The sequence below is a fragment of the Pristis pectinata genome, chromosome 6, assembly GCF_009764475.1.
Source record: "Pristis pectinata isolate sPriPec2 chromosome 6, sPriPec2.1.pri, whole genome shotgun sequence".
In the NCBI taxonomy this organism is placed as follows: Eukaryota; Metazoa; Chordata; class Chondrichthyes; order Rhinopristiformes; family Pristidae; genus Pristis; species Pristis pectinata.
Window position 1 is genome coordinate 8,056,674 of NC_067410.1, and position 15,897 is coordinate 8,072,570.

Genomic DNA, 15,897 nt, shown 5'->3' on the forward strand with positions numbered 1-15,897 from the left:
TTCACTCTCAGCCGAAACCACAGCCAATCTATTATGTATGCCAGACCAACTCCCCCTCCCATCATTTACATGTCTGCCTGGGCTAGAGGATACTGTCACTTTCCATCTGCTGTATGTCATCATTAATTGGTGTCTAGCTCACAGTCTAGGCACAGGAATATCACTGGGAACCCTACCCTAACAAACAGAGTCACATCATCTCATTTACACCAGCCTCTGGGTCACATTAGCAACCTGATCACCTCTTTGAAGTAACTGGGCTTCTTCTGCTTAGCGCGTGGACCTTAAATCAATAATTGACAGAATACTCTCATATAATCCTTGCCGGGTATATCTTTTATTCATTGGTGGTTGATTGAAACTTTTATAATCTATAAACCTCTCGAGTTATCCAATTTCCTAGTAGTGGGAAATATATCCAGCCATGTAACAGATCCTCCTATTGGTGGACCAATCTCTCTTTCACTGCAGTAAAGTTGCTGGTTGAATTGAAGGTTATTCTGAGAGCATAAGAAATGGGAGAAAGAGGAACTTGCTCCTCCATTCAAAAAGATCATGGCCATTGTGAAACCTTTGTGCTTTCCTTGCTTCCCATAACCGTTGTTGCCTTTACTGTACAGACATTTCCTGATCTCATTCCTGATACAGGCAATTCGGCTGTAACACAATGGTTATATTCCGAAGAAACCTTGCATTATAGAAAGTCTTGTTATAGCAGAACAGGCTGTAGTTGTCTTCAAAGCATGGATTTAAACAGGTTTTCCCCATCAGGATCGCACTAGAACCAATGTGGCCTGCGTAATGCAAATAGCATTCCCTAATGCATCAATTGTGTTACAACCAATTCACATTATGGAAACAGACATTACAGTAGAACTACCTATATACAACCTCTGAGCATTCACAGTTGCCTGGGTTGGGAAATCTAATTTCTCTCCAGCTTGCTAGTGAAATTTTTCCTAATTTCCCACTTAAATGACCCCTTACCCTGAATTTATGTCACTTAGTTCTAGAATTTCAGCCTCTACCTTGTCAATGCCTCATAGACAATTCATGGAGACAAGCTCATCCTTCTAAGCTTTGTGAATTCAGGTCAATTTTACTCCCATGTCCTCATAGACATTCATTATAAAGGACCCTTACAATCCGGGACATGCCCTTTTTGCGTTACTGCCATCGGAGAGGAGGTACAGGAGCCTGAAGACCCACACTCAATGATTCAGGAACAGCTTCTTCCCCTCCGCCATCAGATTTATTTTAAGTTTTTAAGTTTTATTTACAGCGTGGTAACAGGCCCTTTCGGCCCAATGAGTCCGCGCTGCCCATTTTAAACCCAAATTAACCTACCCATATGTCTTTGCAATGTGGGAGGAAACCGGAGCACCTGGAGGAAACCAACGCAGACACAGGAGAACTTACAAACTCCTTACAGACAGCGACGGGAATCGAACCCCGATCGCTGGTGCTGTAATAGCGTTGCGCTAACCGCTATGCTACCGTGATCCATGAACCCATGAACACTACCTTGTTATTCTTCTTTTGCAGAATTTATTTATTTTTGTAATTCATAGTAGTTTCATGTCTTTGCACTGTACTGCTGTGCAAAACAACAAATTTCGTGCCATCGAAGTCAGTGATAATAAACCTGATTCTGATTCTGAAGGGGTATTCCTACCTGAGAGACAATTCCTGTCCTGTCAGGAATCTCAAGGATCGACATGGTGTTGACTTCAAGGCAAATATATCCTTTCTCAGGTATGGAGCTGAGTGGGTTTGTATCATGTTTGTGAAACTCACAGATTTGTAGTCCAGGTCAAATCGTAATACTGGATACACAAGAGACTGAAGATGTGGAATCTAGATCAAAGAAAAAACTGCTGGAAGTCTATGAGTCGAGCACTCGGTGGGGGAGCCCACTTGGTCGCAGGGAGAACGTGCAAACACACAGACAGAAACGGAGGTCGGGATTGAACTGGGGTCACTGGAATTGTGAGGTAGCAGCTCCACCAGCTGTGCCCCAGGGCCATCTTTACCCGTCTGCCACTCTGCAGATGGAAGAGTTGAACAGACAAACATTCAGGGCCATCTTCGCAAAGATGCAAACCTCAGCTCATAGAACTGGAAGCAGATAGAGGAGTCACTGTTGGTACTGATATTGGTTTATTATTGTCACTTGTACCGAGGTACAGTGAAAAACTTGTCTTGCAAACTGATCGTACAGGTCAATTCATTACACAGTGCAGTTACATTGAGTTAGTACGGAGTGCGTTGATGTAGTACAGGTAAAAACAATAACAGTACAGAGTAAAGTGTCACAGCTACAGAGAAAGTGCAGAGGGATGGGTGACAAGTCAGCATGGAATTTTATCCCTCTGAACAACAACCCAACCCCTCCCTAACCCCAGTAATGGAGGGGTTACCAATAGACTGTCCTGGTCAAAACATGCGGATGCCACAGTCAAGAAAGCTCAGCAGTGCCTCTTACTTCCTCAGGAGGCCAAAGAAATTTGGTGTGTCCCCTTTGACACTCACCAACTTTTATTGATGCACCATAGAAAGCATCTGATCTGGATGCATCACGGCTTGGTACGGCAACTGCTCTGCCTGGGACCGCAAGAAACTGCAAGTTGTGGACACAGCTCAGCAACATCACTGACTCTGTCTTTACCTCTCGCTGTCTTGGTGAAGCAGCCAGCATAATCAAAGACCCCACCCAGCTGGGTCATTCTCTCTTCTCTCCCATCACGTAGAAGGTACAGGAACCTGAGGGCACGTACCACCAGGATGAAGGACAGCTTCTATCCCACTGTGATAAGACTATTGAATGGTTCCTTTATACGATGAGATGGACCCTGACCTCACGATCTACCTTGTTGTGACCTTGCACCTTATTGCACTGCACTTCCCTGTAGCTGCGACACTTTACTCCGTACTGTTATTGTTTTTACTTGTACTACCTCAATGCACTCTGTACTAACTCAATGTAACTGCACTGTGTAATGAATTGACCTGTACGATCGGTATGCAAGACCCCAGTTCAATCCCGACCCCCATTGCTGTCTGTGTGGGGTTTGCACGTTCTCCCTGCGACCAAGCGGGCTCCCCCCTGAGTGCTCCAGTTTCCTCCCACATCCTAAAGATGTGTGGGTTGGGAGGTTAACTGGCCACTGCAAATCACTCCTAGTGCATAGGTGGGCTGTAGAATTTTGGAGGGAGTTGATGGGAATGTGGAGAGAAGTGGTTCTGGGGAAAATTAGTGAGGGAATGCGATAGCACTGACAGTTGGCATATAAATGATGGGCCGAAATGGCTCCTTCTGTGTCATACAGAAATATATGTAGTGCATTGGGTCAAGGAGAACAAGAGTGGTCTTTTCCTGTGTATCATACATTCACATACTGGTACATATACTGGGTCTGCAATGTAGCAAAACTCAAGGAGTTTCAAGGCCATGATCACACATCATTTTATTCATCCCCTCAGGAAGCATTAGGACAGATAGCCAAAGGCCTAGTTAAAGAGATAGGTTTAAAGGAGGAATCCAGAGGAGGAAAGAGAAGTAGAGAGGCAAAGAGGTTTATTGAGGGAGTTCCACGCAGCTTGGTAGTTGAAGGAGCTGATGTCAATGGCAGAGAGACTAAACTCAGAGACCATCAGAAAGTTAGAGGGCTGGAGAAGGCTGGAGAAATCGGCAAGATGGTGGATGGATTGGACGGAGGGTGAGAATCTTTAAATCTAGACATGGTTGAATCAGGAGTCAATATAGGTCAGTAATCACTGTGCTTGACATCTGAACAGGACTTGCTAGGACAGGGAGCAAGATTCTGAATTCTTTTAAGTTTATGTCAAGTCGAATATGAAGGGCTGGCCAGGAGTGCAGTGGACTAGTCATGATGAGAAGTATCAAGAGGTTGGATGAAGATTTCAGCAGCAGACTACAGTGCTGGGCAATGCCACAGCTATAGAAAGAGGGGGCGTCAATGACCTTGGTCAATAATAATGTTATCTCCAATCACATTGTTGCAACTCTCTTTCCTTCATTGGTTATTAGTTTAGGATGAATTAGACTGTTTGCAACTTTGGTGACCCTATGCTGAATTCAAGCTCCACATCCTCTCCAATGCAAACATTGGCCAAATCACCAGTGGCTGCCTCCAACCTATCTCAGCCAATTATTATCCTGTTGGAACTCTGGACAATGACATTCAAGTTCTCCACTTCCCATATTTTCCCAATTCTTGCTGCCTGCACTGTCCTATTCATATATTACCCACGTATTGTGTGCAATTCTGGTCGCCCCATTACAGGAAGGATGTGGAGGCTTTGGAAAGGGTGAAGAAGAGGTTCACCAGGATGCTGCCTGGATTAGAGGGTATGAGCTATAAGGAGAGGTTGGACAAACTTGGGTTGTTTTCTCTGGAGCGCCGGAGGCTGAGGGGAGACCAGATAGAATTTTATAAAGGTATGAGAGGTGTAATAGGATAGACAGTCAGAATCTTTTTCCCAGGATAGAAATGTCTAATACCATAGGACATGTATTTAAGGTGAGAGGGGGAAAGTTTAAAGGAGATGTGTGGGGCAAGTTTTTTTACACAGAGAGTGGTGGGTGCCTGGAATGTGCTGCCTGGAGTGGTGGTGGAGACATATATGACTGTGGTGTTTAAGAGGCTTTTAAACAGATACATGAATATGCAGGGAATAGAGGGATGTGGATCATGTGCAGACAGAAAAGATTTAGTTAAATATGGCATCGTGTTCAGCACAGACATTGTGGGCTGAAGGGCCTGTTCCTGTGCTGTACTGTTCTACGTTCTATGTACCCTAATCCTCTTGAAATAACAACACTCCTTGTCTCTAAATGCCTCAAACTCAGTCCCTCATGATCTTGCTGTACAGCTATATTCAAAATAACATCCCCCCTCCTCTGTCCCATCCTGGGAGGGGTGTTTTCCTTCTTCTAGGTCCCATTCCCAGGAAATTGTCCTCAGCCAAACTTCTCTCTCTTTTCAAGACATTAACTGAACTTTTAGCCAAATTTCTCAAATCTTTTCCATTGTTCCCTTCCCTCCCTCTAGTTTAAGTGACCATATAAATACTAAACTGTTGCTGTCGAGCAGGAAAGCTCTTGATATTTGTTAGAGCTGTAGGAATAATGAAGGGGTTGGTGGATACAATAGGGAAACTACTTGCCAATATGTTGATAATCAGAGAGGATATATTTCATATAAAACACTCAGATAAAAGACATCTGCGTTGCACAACAGTGATGTTAATACGCAGTATGGTCTTCTAGTATGTGACGAAAGCAGAATCGACAAACAGCTTTTAAAAGAGAATTCAAAACAGAATTTAGAAGTTAACTGTTACAAGGGAAAACATGAGGAAGAGGTTGTGCAGATAACTCAGAGGTAGGCATATTCGGCTGAACATGTTGTGAAATTCTACTGCCTATGGCCAGCTCACTAAAATTCCACAAATGCTGTTACAAGAATTCTGAAGTATAGATGATTCATGAGAGAAAAAGAAGTTCCAACTAACCCTACAGCTCTGCATGCCTGCACAGAGAATAGGGAAATTTCCAATGAATGTGTCGGGAAGCAGAAAATGCCCGAAAGGCACCTTGGTTCACGTTTTTCCTGTGCTCCCATGGGATTCTTCTGGGTGCTTCGGTTCTCTTCCACTTGTGGGTTGAATACTGTAAATTGTCCTTAGTGTGTGGGTGAGTGGTAGTGTATGGGGATGTGGGGAATAAAATGGGTTAGGGTAGGATTAGTGTAAAAATGGGTTGTCAATGGTGTGGACAGAGGGATGAAGGGTCTGTTTCAGTGCTACATTTTTCTACGACTCTTATGGACTTGATGCTCACCACCTGGGTTCTTTGCACAATGTTGATTTTCATCACTTCACCATTTGTTTCCAAGTTCCTCTTCATTTCTCTGCTTCTCTCTCATCCTTTGAGATACTCCTCAGAAACCTGCCTCTGACCTATGAGCAACAAACAAGAGGCTGGAGGAACTCAGAGGGTTAGGCAGCATCTGTGGAGGGAAACGGACTGGCGATGTTGCGGGTTGAGGTCCTTCATCTGGCGCGAAAGGTTAGACTGGAGATAGTCAGTATAAAGGGGTGAGGCGAAGGGATGGAGCAAGAGCTGGCAGGTGATAGGTGGATCCAGGTGAGGAGGGTGATAGGCAGATGGAAGAGGGAAGATCTGAAATTTTTCCTTCCCCTCACCTCTTTATACTATTTCCCCTCTATCTTTCAGTCCAGATGAATGGTCTCAACCTGAAACATCAACTGTCCGTTTCCCTCCACAGATGCTGCCTGACCCACTGAGTTCCTCCAGCCTCCTGTTTGTTACTCCAGATTCCAGCATCTGCAGTCCCTTGTGTCTCCTCTTCGAGCTATGATATCGGTAACTTGACCTAGAATCTCCTCAGTGTGAAATGTTGCTTGGGGGACACTCGTGAAGCAGGTTTGAATGCATTGCTATGTTAAATGTGCCACGTAAATGCAAGTTGTTGATATTTATGGCCTTAAGTTTCTACAAAGGCAAATTATGGAAGGATGCAACTAAATTTTTTTTTACAGTGACACATAGGTAACTCAATTAAAGTTACTATCTGGGGTTCATAGAAACAAGGCAGCTTTAGTAATGGTGACTATGAAATTATTTAACTGCTGTAAACCCAACTGGTTCACCAGTATAAGTCTTGTCACCCTTACATAGTCTGACCTCTTTGTGACTTCAGGTGCACCAATGTATAAGATTCTTAATTGTCCATCAAGCCATTCAGTTCAAGCGTAACTAGGAATAGGTAGAAATTGCTAGACTAGCATTGAAGCACATGGAATGATACATCACAGAATCAGGTTGTTTGGCCCAGAGTCTGTGCTCACCACCAACCAGCCATTTACGCTAATCCTACACTAATTCCATTTTATTCCCTTCACAAGCTTCAAGTTCCTAGGTGTAAATATCACCAACAATTTATCCTGATCCAGCCACGTAGATGCTATAGCCAAAAGAGTACACTGATGCCTCTACTTCCTCGGAAGGCTAAATTCGGCATGTCCTCGATGACTCTTACCAATTCTTACGGATGCACCATAGAAAGCATCCTATCCGGATGCATTACAGTTTGGTATGGCAACCGCTCTGCCTGAGACTGCAAGAAATTGCAGAGGGTTATGAACACAGCCTCATCCATCACACAAAACAGCCTCCCCTCCCATTGACTCTGTCTACACTTTCTGCTGACTGGGAAAGCAGCCGACGTAATGAAGGACCCCCTCCCACCCAGGTCACTCTCTCTTCTTCCCTTCTCTCATCGGGCAGAAGATACAAAAACTTGAGAGGACGTACCACCAGGCAGGCACGGTAGTGTAGCAGTTAGTGACCCGGGTTCAATTCTGGCCATTGTCTGTAAGGAGTTTGTACGTTCTTCCCGTGTCTGCGTGGGTTTCCTCCGGGTGCTCCAGTTTCCTCCCACATTCCAAAGACATACGGGTTAGGAAGTTGTGGACATGCTATGCTGGCGCCGGAAGCGTGGCGGCACTTGCGGGCTGCCCCCAGAAGACTCTATGCAAAAAGATGTATTTCACTGTGTGTTTCGATGTACATATGACTAATAAAGAAATCTTATCTTATCAAGACAGCTTCTATCCTGCTGTTATCAGACTCTTGAACGGATGTCTCGTGCGCTAAAAGATGAGCTCTTGATCTCCCGACCTACCTCATCATGGCCCTTGCACCTTATTGTCTGCCTGCACTGCACTTTCTCTGTAACTGGAACACTTTATTCTGCATTTTGTCTTCCTTTTTACTACCTTGAATAACTTACATATGGAATTATCTGTCTGGATGGCACGCAAATAGAAGACTTTCGTTGTATCTCAGGACATGCAACAATAACAAACCAATACATTACAATCCCACAAATACACAAGAAAATAGTCCACTTGGCCCCTTCAGCCTGCCCCGCCATTCACTATGATCATGGCTGATCTGTGCTGGCCCCAACTCCCGCCAGATTCCATCACTCACCTACGCGCCCACAGACAATTTACAGTGGCCAATCAACCTACCAACCCGCACGGCTGTGGGAGGAGACTGGAACATCTGAAGGAAACCCACGCGGTCACAGGGAGAATGTGCAAACTTCACACGGATGGCGCTGGAGGTCAGGATTGAATCCGGGTCTCTGGTGCTGTGAGGTGGCAGCTCTGCTCACTGTGTCACTGTGCCGTCCCATTACCCCAAGAGAGAATGAAGAATGTTGGAAATACTCTCTACATCTCTGCTCCTGCAGCTTCTGTCATTGTAATCATACTACTGTAAACGCAAATTAATTTAAATTAGCATTCTATCATCAGGCCCCGAGCACAGCTAAGAGAATACAAAATGTATTTGCTTTTCCAGGAAGAGATGGGCAGGTTAGGGCAGGAAACAAGACAACAGGCAGGAAACAGTGAATTTTGTGCTTATGGAAACAGTTCATTGAATGAGCTCTAGCAGCTGACGGACAAACATCATCAGGTCAAGTGCAAAAAAAAGAAAAAGTCCAGAGTTGTGCAAGTGATTTTGCTGAGGGTGCAAGATCTTTCATGGAAAATGCCTGCCCACACTAACCCCTGTCCCTGATGTAATATTATTTCAATGATTGAAGTGAGTCTAAAGTCCTGACTGTTTAAGCAAGTTAGGAGTTCACCAAGATATTATAAAGAAAATAAAACTTCCTTCTCAAACTACAAGTTGGTCAAAAGCATTGAATTATAGTCTCTACTCTAAGGTAGGAATGTTGGTGACAAAACACCTTTCCACACAGTAATGTGACAATGACTAGATAATCAGTTTATTGAAGAGACGTTGATAAACATTGGCCAGGAAGGCAGGACAAGTGATTTTTGACTGAGTGCCACCGGACCCCTTACATCCAATGGAGGGAGCGAGACCTTCAGATTAACCTGAGGAACAGGCAGATTGACCTGTTGGATGTCATGGTTAGAACTGGGAGTACGCGGGGATCAGATTTTTAATATTTCCACATCCCATTCACTTTTGGGGGCAGAGGAGGGGGGGGGTCAGAATCTTTTCTGACTGAACAGAGAGATATTGCATGGAAATTTGACGACTAATTTCTTGGCTTGTCTGGCTCCTTAAAGGAAATTTAGAACATTTAAAACATTATTTGTGGATTAAAAGTGGCCCATGGAGAATCTGAAAAGAAATCTGATCAATTTTCAGTGGATAGCACTCTCTTCCAAGTCAGAGAGTAGAGTGTTCCCTCTCCAGAGACCTGAACACAAAATATGGGCCTGGAGTCCAATCTAATGGTGAGAGAGCACGGTGCTGTTGGAAGTGCTGCCAATCCTTCTGCTTCCTAATCAAAATCCTCAGCAAAAATCAGTACATCTCGTTTTAATATTGTTACTTTTGCGAACTTGTTATGCATAAAGGGTCTGTAATGCTTCCTACGTTACAACAGTGATTGCACCTCAAGGCTGGTTAATTAGCAAAGCTGTTTTAGGCATCCTGAACTCAGAAAGGATGCTACAGAAATGGTAGTCTTCTAAATTTCAGAGGAGAATCCGATGTTCTGCTTTATGTTGTCACTTTGGTATTGGTATTGGTATTGGTTTATTATTGTCACTTGTACCAAGGTACAGTGAAAAACTTGTCTTGCATACCGATCGTACAGGTCAATTCATTACACAGTGCAGTTACATTGGATGAGTACAGAGTGCATTGAGGTAGTACAGGTAAAAGCAATAACAGAGTACAGAGTAAAATGTCACAGCTACAGAGAAAGTGCAGTGCAATAAGGTGTAAGGTCACAACAAGTAGATCGTGAGGTCAAGCTTTTAAAAGCTTGTGTGTTTCGCGGGCTTTTCTTTTACAGAAGGAGCCCGGGAGCCGTTGGAGCAGCGGGTCCCCTTCAGGTACGGTGAGGGTCTTTTAAAAGGTTGTGTGTTTCACGGACTTTTCTTTTACAGGAGCCCGGGAGCTGTTGGACCTGTGGGTCCCCTTCAGGTACGGTGAGGGTCTTTTAAAAGCTTAATGTGGAGGGCAACTGAAGGGTTAAACAGAGTGTTGAGTGGTTGATTAGAGGGAGCAGTACTTGAGGTAATTGGCAGGGACAAATATAAGGAGGGGTATCTGAAGAGAAGCAGCTAGTGTGTGAGTGGCTCAGGATTAGGAGTGGAGATCTGAGGCTTCGGCGAGCAGAGGGTGAGGACGAGCTTGCCCCCCAGAGAGGTAAGGCCGGTAAGTTCCTTTAATTTAAATAACTTAGGAATAGGTAGTGATGGCAGCAGTTAGGGCAGTCATGTGCTCTGCATGCAGTATGTGGGAAGTCAGGGACAACACACTTGTCCCTGATTACCACACCTGTAAACGGTGCATCCAGCTGTAGCTCTTCCCTGAGTTAGGGAACTGGAGCTGGATGAACTCTGGATCATTTGTGAGGCAGCAGTAGAAATAGACAGGGGTTTCAGGGAGATAGTCACCCCTAAAAGTCAGGGAACAGGTAGCTGGGTGACTGTCAGGAAAGGGTATAGACAGACAGGTCAGAGCACCCCTGTGGCTGTTCCCATCAACAATAAGCACATTATTTTGGTTACTGCTGGTGGGGATGACCTACCAGGGATGAGTGGCAGTGGTCCTGTCTCTGGCACTGAGATGGGACCCTCAGCTCAAAGGAAGGAGGCAAAAGCAGAGAGCAGTGGTGATAGGGAATTTGATAGGGGGACAGATAGGATGTTCTGTGGGAGAGATTGAGAATCCTGGATGGTCTGTTGCCTCCCTGGTGCCAGGGTCCATGATATCTTGGATCGAGTTCTCGATATTCTTAGGAGGGAGGGTGAGCAGCCAGATATCGTGGTCCATGTAGGGACCAAGGACGTGGATAGGAAAAGGGAGGAGGTCCTGCAAAGAGTTTAGAGAAATAGGTGCAAAGTTGAAGGACAGGACCTCCAAGGTTGCAATCTCAGGATTGCTACCCATGCCATGAGCTAGTGAGGCTAGAAATAGGAGGATTATGCAGCTAAACACGTGGCTAAGGAAATGGTGCAGGAAGGAGGGCTTGTTTCTAGACAATTGGGCTTCCTTCCAGGGAAGGTGGGACCTGTTCCGACAGGACGGTTTGCACCTGAACTGGAGGGGAACAAACATTCTTGCAGGTAGGTTTGCTAGTGCTGCTCCAGGGGGTTTAAACTAGATTTGCAGGGGGAGGGGAACTAGTGTTAGAACAGATAGTGAGGTGGAGGAGGAAATAGGTCATGTGAGGACTGCAAGTATAAACAGAAATCAAAGGTTTGCATATGCTAGAAATGTTCTCAGGTGCATCTATTTCAATGCAAGGAGTATTGTAGGTAAGGCAGATGAGCTTAGGGTGTGGGATTACGACATTATTGCTATTAGTGAGACTTAGATGCAGGAGGGGCAGGGCTGGCAGCTTAACGTCCTGGGGTTCCGTTGTTTCAGACGTGATAGAGGGGGAGGGATGAAAGGGGGAGGAGTGGTGTTACTAGTCAGGGAAAGTATCACAGTTGTGCGGAGACAGGACAGCCTGGAGGGCTCATCTACAGAGGCCATATGGGTGGAGCTGAGGAACAGGAAAGGTGTGGCCACACTAATAGGGTTGTATTATAGACCCCCCAATAGTCAGAGAATTGGAGGAACAAATCTGTAGTGAGATAGTAGACAGATGTAAGAAACAAAGTTGTGACAGTAGGGGATTTTAACTTTCCACATATTGACTGGGACTCCCACACTGTGAAAGGGCTGGATGGCTTGGAATTTGTCAAATGTGTTCAGGAAAGTTTTCTAAATCAATATATAGAGGTACCAACAAGAGAGAATGCAATACTTGATCTCCTATTAGGGAACCAGACAGGTCAGGTGACAGAAGTATGTGTAGGGGAGCATTTTTGGTCCAGTGACCACAATGTCATTAGTTTCAGGTTACTTATGGATAAGGACAGGTCTGGTCCTCGAGTTGAGGTTCTAAATTGGAGAAAGGCCAATTTTGTGGAAATGGGAAAGGATCCAGGAAGAGTGGATTGGGATGAGTTGTTTTCTGGCAAGGATGTGCTCAGTAAGTGGAAGGCCTTCAGAGGTGAAATTTTGAGAATAGAGTTTGCATGTTCCTGCCAGGATTAAAGGCAAAGTTAAAAAGCATAGGGAACATTGGTTTTCAAGGGATATTAGCGATCTGCTTAAGAAAAAGAGGTGTATAGCAGGTATAGGCAACTAGGAACAAATGAGGTACTTGAAGAGTATAGAAAAAGTAAGAAAATACTAAAGGAAATCAGGAAGGCAAAAAAGACATGAGGTTGCTTTCGCAGATAATGTGAAAGTAAATCCGAAGGGTTTCTACAAGTATATGAAGAATAAAATAAGGGAAAAAATTCTTCCCCTAGAAGGTCAGAGTGGTCATCTGTGTGGATCCTCAGGAGATGGGGGACATCTTAAACAATTTTTTTGCATCAGTGTTTATGCAGGAAACGGGCATAGTGGATAGGGAAGGGAAACAAGCAATAGAGTCATGGAACATATAGAGATTAGAGGAGGAGGTGCTCACTGCCTTACAGCGAATAAAGGTAGATAAATCCCCTGGGCCAGATAAGATAGTCCCTCGGACATTGAGGGAGACTAGTGTAGAAATTGCAGGGGCCCTGGCAGATATATTTAAAATGTCCTTAGCCACGGGTGCGGTGCCGGAGGACTGGAGGGTAGCTCAAGTTGTTCCGTTGCTTAAAAAAGGCTCTAAAAGTAAGCCAGGTGATTACAGGCCGGTGAGCCTGACATCAGTAGTGGGTAAATTATTGGAAGGTGTTCTGAGAGATCGGATATACAAGTATTTGGACAACCAAGGGCTGATTAAGGATAGTCAGCATGGCTTTGTGCGTGGTAGATAGTATTTAATGAATCTTGTAGAGTTTTTTGAGGAGGTTACCAAGAAAGTAGATGAAGGAAAGGCTGTGGATGTTGTCTACATAGACTTTAGTAAGGCCTTTGACAAGGTCCCACATGGGAGGTTAGCTCAGAAGGTTCAGACACTCGGTATCCATGGAGAGGTTGTAAACTGGATTCAAAATTGGCTGTGTGGGAGAAGACAGTGGTAGTGGATGATTGTTTCTCAGACTGGAGGCCTGTGACTAGTGGTGTCTCAGGGATCTGTGCTGGGGCCATTGTTTGTTGTCTATATCAATGATCTAGATGATGATGTAGTAAATTGGATCAGCAAATTTGCTGATGACACTAAGATTGGAGGTGTTGTGGACAGTGAGGAAGGCTTTCAAATCTTGCAGAGGGATTGGAACCAAATGGAAGAATGGGCCAGAACATGGCAGATGGAATTTAATGCAGATAAGTGTGAGGTGTTGCATTTTGGAGGGACAAATCAAGGTAGGACATAGTAAATGGTAGGGCACTGAGGAGTGCGGAGGAACAAAGGGATCTGGGAGTTCGGATACATAATTCCCTGAAAGTGGTGTTGCAGGTAGACAGGGTTGTGAAAAAAGGCTTTTGGCATCCTGGCATTCATAAATCAAAGTATTGAGTACAGAAGTTGGGATGTTATGGTGAGGTTGTATAAGACATTGGTGAGGCCAAATTTGGAGTATTGCATGCAGCTCTGGTCACCTAACTATAGGAAGGATATCAGTAAGATTGAAAGAGTCCAGAGGAGATTTACTAGAATATTGCTGGGTCTTCAGGAGTTGAGTTACAGGGTAAGATTGAACAGATTAGGACTTTATTCTTTGGAGTGCAGAAGAATGAGGGGAGATTTGATAGAGGTTTACAAAATTGAGGGGTATAGACAGAGTTAATGTGAATAGGCTCTTTCCACCTAGATTAGGAGAGATAAGTACGAGAGGACATGGCTTTAGGGTGAAAGGAGAAAGATTTAGGGGGAACTTCTTCACTCAGTGGTGGGAGTATGGAACAGGCTGCCATCTGATGTAGTAAATGTGGGCTCGCTCTTGAGTTTTAAGAATAAATTGGATAGATACATGGATGGGAGAGGTCTGGAGGGTTATGGACTGGGTGCAGGTAAATTGGACTAGCGGAATAATGTTTTGGCACAGACTAGAAGGGCTGAATGGCCTGTTTTTCTGTGCTGTAGTGTTCTATGGTCATGGTCCATGTCGTCATATAAGGGAGCCATTAATAGTCTTATCACAGTGGGGTAGAAGCCATCCTTAAGTCTGGTGGTAGGTGCCCTCAGGCTCCTGTATCTTCTACCTGATGGAAGAGGAGAGAATGACCCGGGTAGGTGGGGTCTTCGATTATGCTGGCTGCTTCACCATGGCAGTGCAAGGTAAACATGAGCAACCATTTTTTCCTGATTTGATATAATTTTAATTGAGACTTTAACTTTTGTTTTAATTATAAGATGCCAGGTTAATTTAATTTGATTTTACAGTGCACTTTGGTGTCCAGCTGGCTCCTGTCCATCACCAGAGTGAGATGCATTGCAGCAATCCTTCTCAGCTTGCACTTGTTCACTGTTTTCCAGTAGAGCTTGAGTTCTGGTGCCAGCTATTGAACTCCAAGCTCAAATTTACCCCAAGAGAACTCAAAAGTGCTACTAATAGGCTTGCCAAGAACTCCCACAGATTTAATTCTCTCTCTGTGGCTATGAAAAGTGCATTCCTGAAAGGCATCAGTGAGTAATGCAATCAGCACGCACTGCTACATGTAACACTCCTCTGACAGAAAACCACTTGATCTACAATTTATTCCACTGAATGCTCTAAATTTCTACAAGCTCAGTAAACTATCCTGAATTATTTGCAGGTATCCTGATCTGTGTTTAAGCTGGCAAGGCTATTTAAGCTGATTAAAGGATCTCGAGTTTACATAGAATTTCATAGTTGTAGCACAGAAACAGGGTATTTGAATTTTATTTCAGACTTGAGGCACATCCAATGATATTTTATCCTATCAGCCCATACTTTTATTCCTTTCTCCCTCAAAGGCATAGCTAACTTCTCCTTAAACCATCTGAACCTTCTCATGTGATGACAAGTTCCACATTCATGGTACATTCAGGCAAGACAGTTTTTTCCTGAGTTCCTCATTTCATATCAGTGAATCATATCCTTATGCTGCCTAAATTTTGGACTCCCTCACACATTAAGTTATGCCATTGAGTCATACAGCACGGAAACAGGCCCTTCAGCTCAACTCGTCCATGCCAACTGTGTTGCCCAGCAAGCTAGTCCCATCTGCCTGCATTTGGCCCATAGCCCTCTAAACCCCTCCTATCTATATCTAGATGGCTTTTAAACATCCCCTTTGACACTCCAACTTTTATCGATGCACCATAGAAAGCATCCTATCTGGATGTATCACAGCTTGGTATGCCAACTGCTCTGCCCAGGACCACAAACTGCAGAGAGTTGTGGACACAGCCCAGTGCATCACGAACACCAGCCTCCCCTCCTTGGACTCTGTCTTTACCTCTTGCTGTCTTGGTGAAGCAGCCGGTGTAATCAAAGACCCCATCCACCTTGGTCATTCTCTCTTCTCTCCTCTTCCATTGGGTAGAAGATACAGGAGCCTGAGGGCACCTACCACCAGGCTAAGGACAGCTTCTACCCCACTGTGATAAGACTATTGAATGTCTCCCTTATATGATGAGATGGACTCTGACCTCATGATCTACCTTGTTGTGACCTTGCACCTTATTGCACTGCACTCTCTCTGTTACTGTTATTGTTTTTACCCATACTACCTCAATGCACTCTGTACTAACTCAATGTAACTGCACTGTAATGAATTGACCTGTACAATTAGTATACAAGTTTTTCACTGTACCTTGGTACAAGTGACAATAATAAACCAATACCACTACATTGCTAATGTACCTAACGCAACCACTTTCTGGT